The sequence below is a fragment of the Artemia franciscana genome, unplaced genomic scaffold (genome assembly GCF_032884065.1).
Source record: "Artemia franciscana unplaced genomic scaffold, ASM3288406v1 PGA_scaffold_828, whole genome shotgun sequence".
Taxonomy (NCBI): domain Eukaryota; kingdom Metazoa; phylum Arthropoda; class Branchiopoda; order Anostraca; family Artemiidae; genus Artemia; species Artemia franciscana.
Genome location: NW_027062714.1, coordinates 179,093 through 187,971, shown reverse-complemented (window position 1 = coordinate 187,971; position 8,879 = coordinate 179,093).

Sequence of the window (8,879 nt, the reverse complement as noted above, 5' to 3'; positions counted from 1 at the left end):
AAGCGCCATATGACATGAAAATTGAACTTTTTGTCATTTCTTAAGGGATTGCACTATCAGGCTACCATCGCAGACAGATCTTTTATAGTTCATATAAAAGATATTGAGATATTGCTCTTATCAATGTCCTTTCTATAAATTCCACTATCAGCAAGTTACATATGACACTAAAAATGGCATTTTTGGTGCCGTGTATAAAGTGGAATAGCTAGGGCTATTGGGCTAGCAGAACTGATAAGAGTGATGTTTAATGGCTCATTTGGAAGCTATTGCTCATGTATACGTGCTTTTTTTCAGTTTTAGTGCAATATAGCACTGAAAACAACATTTTTTGTGCCACTTACTAAGTGGAAAAGCTCTAAAGTACAAAACATAACTGGTACAATTGTAATAGTTATGTTCCAGAACCCTTAACTTGAGGCTTACAAGAACCCCTCCCGTACACTCCCCCTCCCAGCCCTCTTAGTAACTTTCATAGATCTCCTGCTCGTCAGTAAGTTACTGAAACATTCACAGGCTACCACACTATCGTAGATAGATGTTTAATAGCTCAATCAAAAGCTATTGCTTAAATTTACTAGGTTTTTACAAATTCTACAATCTATTAGATTTCACAAATTTCAATATTAACTAGTTTCTGGGATGAATTTGTAATGAACTCATTATCATGGTTTAAGCATTAACCGGAACCTAGTAAAGAGCGAACCACATCTCATTGCACCTAAAAGTTAAAAAATATTAAAAAGGTCTTTTTCTCTACTTCTTTTTTTCAGGCTCAGCGGGTTACCAGAACATCTTAGAGAGATACTTAAGAGCTCATTCAAAAGCTATTTCTCACATATACGTGGTTCCTATAAATTCAGCCGTCTGCAAGTGGCATATGGCACGAAAAAGGCTCTTTTTGTGCCGTTTCTCGAGGGTGGGGCTAGCGGGCTATCATAATATCTTAGATAAATTTTTGATAGCTCATATAAAAATATTGGTCATATCTATGTTCTTCTATAAATTCCACCATCTGCAAGTTTCAAATGGCATTAAAAACGGTACTTTTGGCTTCATGTTTCAAGTGGAAAAGCTGGGGCTAGTGGGCTACCAGAACTTTTTAAAGTGATGTTTAATGGCTCATTTGGAAGCTTTTGCTCATATCTACGTGCTTTTTATTATTTCTACGATTCATAAGCGAGATATAGCGCTGAAAAGAACACTTTTGGTACCACTTTTTAAGTGGAAAATATTGAAAGCATAAAACGGTATCATTGTAATGATTATTGTCAAAAATCCTGAACAAGAGGTTTGCAAGAACACATTCCAGAAATTCCTCCTCCATGTACCCTTAATAAGCTACGCAATTAAAGTCCTACAAACGCCAATAGATTAAATCAAACAGTTCGTGGTAACGAACTGTACTAATGAGTGACCCGGCTCATTAGTAACAGAAACTCTAAAAGACGAAATATTGATACCAAAAGATCCCTCAAAAGAATCAGATTTTTATGCTGACTTTAAATATAAGCTTCTACAAGTTTAGTCTTGCCCATCAAAGCTTACAAGCTTGAGAAAATTATCTCATTTTTGAAAAAATGGGGAAACACCCCCTAAAAGTCATAGAATTTTGATGAAAACTGGACCATCAGATTCAGTGTATCAGAAAATCTTGTAGTAGAGGTTTCAAGCTCCTATCTGCAAAAATGTGGGATTTTGTGATTTTTGCCAGAAGAAAGATCAAGGATGTGTGTTTATTTGTTTTTGTTCTTTTGTTTTTTTTCCCATAGGAGTGATCATTTCGACCCAGTGGTACAAGAATGTCGCTAGAGGATTCATTTTAACGGAAATTAAAAGTTCTAGTGCCATTTTTAAGTGAAAAAACTGGAGGGCAACTAGGCTCCCTCCCACACTAATTTTTTTCCAAAATCACCGGATCAAAATTTTAAGATAGCCATTTTGTTTAGCATAGTCAAAAAATCTAATAACTATGTCTTTGAGGACAATTTAATCTCCCACAGATCCCGGGAGAAGGGTTGCAAGTTATGAACTTTGCCCATCGTTTCCATATAGTACAACAGAGGCTAATGATTTTAAAATGTCAGCAACATCCTTAACACACTGAAAATTCAAGTTTTGAATCAAGGATCAAAAACTGGTCAAAGTGTTTCCACTATTTTTAAGAGATGCTCCGCATTAGTAGTTAATACTTAGTTTGATTAAATTTAGCTGTGAAAAATTTGTGCGTACAAAAATGTTCTTAAACATGTTTATACAACTTTTGAAAATAAACATTGGAATTAGAGTGAAAATTTGGGAGACTTCTGGGAAATTCTGAGCATTGTGTCTGAGTTAGAAAAACCCCTATCACTTGGGCTAGAAAGAAGGCAAAGACAATATACAGGCCCAAAATACCAAAGTGACTTTTTTTCAATTAGTTGAAGTGAGACAGATTGCTACATTGTTAAGAGGTAACTGAAACTACAGTCTTTACTATAGCAGAAATATTAGAAAAAAAAAACCCTTGTAGTTCTGATTAGATACTTTTATGATGGGAAAGGGAAGTAAAGAGGTATTTTTTGTTTTTAGTCTCTCTGTTGACTCATTTTTAAAAGTTTGGCAAAAAGTTGCCAAAAAGCTTTATTTATTATCAATGGATTACCATAAAAACCAAAAAACAAAACAAAAACAAGCAAAACAAAGTTGATTTAGTTTTAAAGAATCTTTGACCACACAAATGATCTTAAACATGTTTATACTACTTTTGAAAATAGACATTTTGAAAGCAATTACAGTGAAAATTAGGGAAACTTCTGGGTAATGAAGAGGCTTTTTTTTGTTTCTAAATTGGCAAGCATGATTCAGAAAATCTGTCACGCCTTATTGACCATCAAGTATGGAAAAAAAGGGGTCAGCTAGCAAATTGTGTCCAAAGCACTATGCTTTGATGGAGCCACTTTCACGAACAAACCTTTACTAAAACAATTGCGCCTCACATGATCTGCATTTACAACCTAACCATAAACTTAACCTTTTGTTTAAAGATTAAAGATTCATTTGTTTAAAATAGCCTTCTTAGTATTGGAAAAGCAACTGTATTACGCTATTTCGTAAAACCCAGGAAAAAAAGAAATAAACAAATTTTTTAATAATTAAAAAAAAATACTTGTTAATGAAATTTGTATAAAACTGAAGAAAGAATTGCTGAAGTAATTCGTCCTGCATCTTATCGACTCGAACTTGTTCGTGTGTCAAATATCAGCTTTTGGGCCAATAAGAAGAGGAAGTATCGTACTGACTTTTTGACCTGCAAGGAGTGATTATCCTAATTTCCACATAAGAGGGAATCTCCGTTCTCTCAGTGTTGGTATTTTCAGCGTTGCAATTGCATACGTGTCTTGTTTTGGGCTCAGTAAGATTTTTGTCCCCCTGTTCTTGAGCAACCTCGAGATCATCACTTAAGTGGTCAATGTTCTGCACCCGTGGTCCCCAAAAAGGGTACACGTATTCTAGCACGGGATTATATAGTAAACATACGCTAGTTGTGACTTATTAACTGGGAAACCTAGTAGCCGGAGTGAACTTAGTTGTAGAAAAGCATAGTTGTCCTTTTTCACAATGTTATAAATATAGCAGCAGGAGAATCATCTGTAGTGAAAGTCTCACCAAGAATAATTGCAGTTGAAATGGTACGAAACCAGGGCTCAGGACAAGCTGCGTCCCTATTGAGCGGATTAAAACGCATCAGTTTTGTTTTATTGACGTTAATTTGAAGTCCATTATTCCTGCACTGATCAGTGAAACCATTTTTCAATTCACCTTGGAACTGGGGTATTGCTTGGGATTTATACACGAAAAATTCGAGCAAGGTGGACAGATCATGGACGTATTTAAAGCGTTCATCAAAATCAACAAGAATGTAAGTTGATCACAGCCAAGAACAGTAAGGCAACCAGCATAATTCTAGTAAGTGCATACCTGCTAGTGAATGGATTTTTCTGTTCTGTTCCTGATTGAGATTTGTTTCTGATTATTATCTTGATTTCGTGGCTTAAAGCTTTGAAAAGAAACCCGCGAACTACGACACAAAACCGATGAGTGGTTTTATTTCACCTAACAATTCGGGGACATCCTTCTACCCTTAGAATGCATTTATTAGTGTTCAATCTACAAAATGATGAAAGAGACGCACTGTCTAGTTTTTCGTTGGCGTTTCGAAATGACAACAGCCAACTATTCGAACCATGAGGTCAATATTATCCATGTATAATTTAAAACTTTTCGTGGACATTTTACCTGAACACGTTACCCTGGTTTTCATCGCATCGTTTGACCTCTGTCTCATCTTCTATGTATTTGCAGTCAGAAGCTAGAAGAGCCCGTTCGTTATTATACCATTAATCAAGGCTACGTTTCGGTCTGAGGGCATGTACATTCACAGAAGTAGCTCATCCAACACTTTCATTTCATTTTTGATTAAAAGTATTGGGCCTATGGCAACTAAACGGTCTTTCATTTCGGTACCATTCACGTACGGTTAGCTAGTATGGCTAGGACGATCACAGTTATAATACTTGTGAATGCTATGTGGTAAGGTCTGACAGGACTACAATTTCTGCTGGCAAGTCATGTACCCTTAGATTTTCTCCCAAAATTTAACAAAGTAAGACAAACGATGAAAGGTAAAAGACACTAAAGATATTGCAAGGTGCATTAAAAAGACAAGTAATTGTAGTATTATAAGATAAATTTTAAGTAGTTTGAAAATTGTTTTGAAAACTGCTTCTCTGATTGTGTTAAACTTGTAATTAAAATTTATAAAGAAAAACTTACAAAATTCACTAAACAGCAAATCATAATGACATTTAACTAGAAGAGAAATCTGAAAAACTATAAAACCTATTACTTTCAGCTTCCTCGATTACCTGATTGGAGGTGAGAGTCCTTGGACGACGACAGGGAGGTTTTCTAAGCTACATCAGAGTTATCTGTTGAATCTAATTGCTGATAAATCTAACAATTTGAAGTCTAGAGTTGAAAGATTTAAGATTACACCTGGTTTTCTTATAAGTTATTCTTGACACTTGCTCTTTTTTTCTCTTTTCTTAGCTTTGCTTTTTTCATCTTCAAACTTAAGTTAATTTGAGTTGGTAAAGTAAACGCTAAATATCAAAGAACGTGTTGCTAAAATTATAGATGGCATTTGAAACACGGATACACGCAAAATGGCTAGAAAATATATATCCTTTGCATTAAAAATTCAGAAAGATAGTACCCACAAAAAGAGATACATGGTCTTGGGAAAATAGGAAAGCTGGAAGCAATGAAGCTGTAAAAAGTGTAACAGCTAAGGAATAGGCTAAATAAGTAGCTGAGGAAAACTTTGCGAGAGTAAAAGGGAAGTCGTAGAACAAAGTTTAGGACACTAAAACCTACGGTAATATAGAGACAGCAAAAACGGATAAGAAACTTGAGCGCTTCCAATAGCTAAATTCAAACAGCTAAAACTTCATTAAACGGAAATATACTAGAAATATGTTGAAAAGACTGTCCAAGGCTAGTTTTAAATGCTTAATTGAATCTGTGTATGTCATTTGTGGAGCAACAGCTGCTGCCTAGTAAAGAGCGATTGACAAATTATAGCAGCATAAATTTTAAATCCATGTTTTGAAAAAAAATTACGTTTTTTAGTGATTCCAGAGCAAAAAATATTATATAGGTTTATCATAATAGTAAGTTTACAATGAAAAAAAAAATTAAAAAAATTTGAAAGAGCTCGAACCATCGAAAATGTCGGCAAACCAAAATTGTGGTATACTATTGGAAGACAGTAGGAAGGCTTGACTAGAGACAGCAATTGCTTTTATAAATTACACTAAGAGTTAAGCTTTATTTATAAAACTTATTTTTAAGATTTTATGCAATTGATTTTAGAAATTACATGAATAGTTAAAATTTATTTGAAAAGACGTAGTAAATAATGTATTCTGCTATTATTTCTTTGTATAAGATTTTTAATTTAAGTTTTTTGTTTAGTGTTTAGCTTAAGCCTAACTGCCATAAAAGGGATTTGAAATGTTACTGAAGATCTACCTCTTTGACACCAGAATATGAGTATCCTCTGCTTTCTAAAACGAGCCAAAGAAGAAGATGGCGAGAGGGGACGACAAGAATAGATGAACCCTAAAAATAGTCTGCTGAATAGTGAATATCATATTTCCAAAGTGATAATTGCAAAGCTAAGTTTCAAACAGTTCGTGGTATTGTAAGTAAGGAGCAACCTGGCTCAATAGTAACTGAAACTCCAAAAAACAGAAACTCTAAAAAACGGAAAAAACGGAACATAAAAAGAATCTGAAAAAGAACCCTAAAAATGTGAATATCACATTTCCAAAGTGATAACTGCAAAGAGGGGACGACAAGAATAGATGAACCCTATAAATAGTCTGCTGAATAGTGAATATCATATTTCCAAAGTGATAACTGCAAAGCTAAGTTTCAAACAGTTCGTGGTATTGTAAGTAAGGAACAACCTGGCTCAATAATAACTGAAACTCCAAAAAACGGAAACTCTAAAACACGGAAAAAACGGAACATCAAAATAATTTCATTCTTATGCTTATTTTAAATATATAAGTTTCATCAAGTTTAGTCCTACCCATCAAAAGTTACAAGCCTGAGAAAATTTGCCTTATTTTTGAAAAAGGGGGAAACACCCTCTAAAAGTCATAGAACCTTAATGAAAATTACACTATCGAATTCTGCATATCAGAGAAGGGTTCTCTGATATGCAGAATTCGATAGTGTAATTCTCTAGAGGTAAAACTCTAGAAGTTAAAAGTCTAAACCTCTCTGGTAAAACTCTAGAGGTTTCAAGCTCCTATCTGCACAAATGTGGAATTTTCCATTTTTTGCCAGAAGAAAGATCACGGATGTGTGTTTATTTGTTTGTTTTTTTTCCCCAGGGGTGATCGTATCGACCCAGTGGTCCTAAAATTTCGTGAGAGGGTTCAGTTGAAAGGAAATTATAATTTCTAGTGCGCTTCTTAAGTGACCAAAAAATATAGGATCACTAGGTGGATTCCCACGCTCATTTTCTCCCAAGGTCACCAGATTAAATTTTGATGTAGCCATTTTGTTCAGCATAGTCGAATTATTTAATAACTATGCCTTTGAGGAAGACTTAATCATCCACAGTCCACAGGGGAAGGGCTACAAGTTATGAACTTTGCCCACTGTATACAGGGGTGATTTTTTGGTGTGTGGGGGGGGGGGGTCGGCGGCGAAGAATCTTTCCATAGAGGATTTTTCAATTGGAGAAAATAATTTATATGAAGGGGGCGCTGGATATCACAACATTATTTTTAAAAAACGGTGAGAAATTAAATAAAAAAATTAGTTTTTTCAACTGAAAGTTTGGAGTAACATTAAAACTTAAAACGAAGATAAATTATTACGTACGTGTCCTCCGTCAAAACCTCGCTGTTTACGCTAAAGTATTTTTAGTAATTCCGAAAGAGCTATAATTCTAATTAAATAGCCTTTGTGATTCAGAAGTCATTCTTAAACAACTGAAGCAAAAATCAAACTTAGGTTATTATAAGGTTATAATTAGTCTAAAAAAACTAAAATTATGATGCAAATTTCGTTTTAATTATTCATGTACGGTGAGCCAAATTAAAAACCTTTATTAATTCAAAAACTTTCAGAAATTAAATAAAAAAAGAATTTTTTTAACTTTAAAGCTTAAAACGAACTGAAATTATTCCGTATATGAAAGGAGATCTCCCCTCTTCAACACCCCGCTCTTAAAGCTTGAGATTCGGAATGTTTTAAAAAGTACTTTGCCTGTCATTTCACACAAACTAAGGGTCAATTCTAAATTCTTAGTTCAACCTGCCTAAGACCATAGGTAGGCGTGCCTTGTTTACCTCTCATTCCAGGTAATCTAATGGTCCTATGTCATTATAAATTCTTGGTCAACCTGCCCGAGACTCTAGGCAGGCGTGCCTTGCTAAAAGATAACAAACACGTATTGGTCCAATAAGACGGGCACACTTACTTCCGCCGGTTTACTCGTGCCATTTAACCAAATACTTTGAAAGCTATAGGTTCTATGACTATCTTAGCTCTATGACTTTCTGCCTTAGTTCTACTGCCCTAGGAATGACGCATGGACGGATAATAGATAGACATATCTATTAACAAATGAATTAACAATTTATTTATACAATCCTAATAAGGGGGTTTGATGCCAGAATTGCCTCTCACTCAATTGAACTATCTGTCTTAGATTTTTCTACAATTAGCCATGACTTTATGCCCACAACTATTCGATTTTAAGTCAAAATGTATATTTATTTTTGTAAGCCACTTCATATTGGAGGGTTGGTCGTAAAGGCTTCCAATGGGGCTGACGTGCATGTAAATTAAAAGGTCTTCTGCCCTTTTCAAGAGTTAAAATATTCGATGGGCATGCTGTCCCCTTTACTTGCCTTTTTTTTCTAGCCACCGTAGAACTTTCAGTGGTAAGTTGAAGGGGACATTAAAATATATCAAAACATAGTATACGTATTCATGTTATTAAAGGTGTGTATCTGTAAGACTTCAGTGTGGGTATACAATGAAATTTTGAGGGAATACTATTAAAAGTGATTAGAGGGTATCTATCTCCTTTTCCTTATCCTTTTTTGTCCCCCAACCTAACCTCCAAAGATATTCCATCAAAGTTTTGAGAAATTCATTCTTTTCAAAGAAGTTGGAAGGACCAATAAAATAAGCTCAGCGATAAAATTGCCCCCACATCTCTCGGGGAAGGGCAGTAAATAACATTAATTGCTAATTATTTAAAAATATCTATTATTATGGTAGCAGTCTCGGACGCAACCTAATTTAGA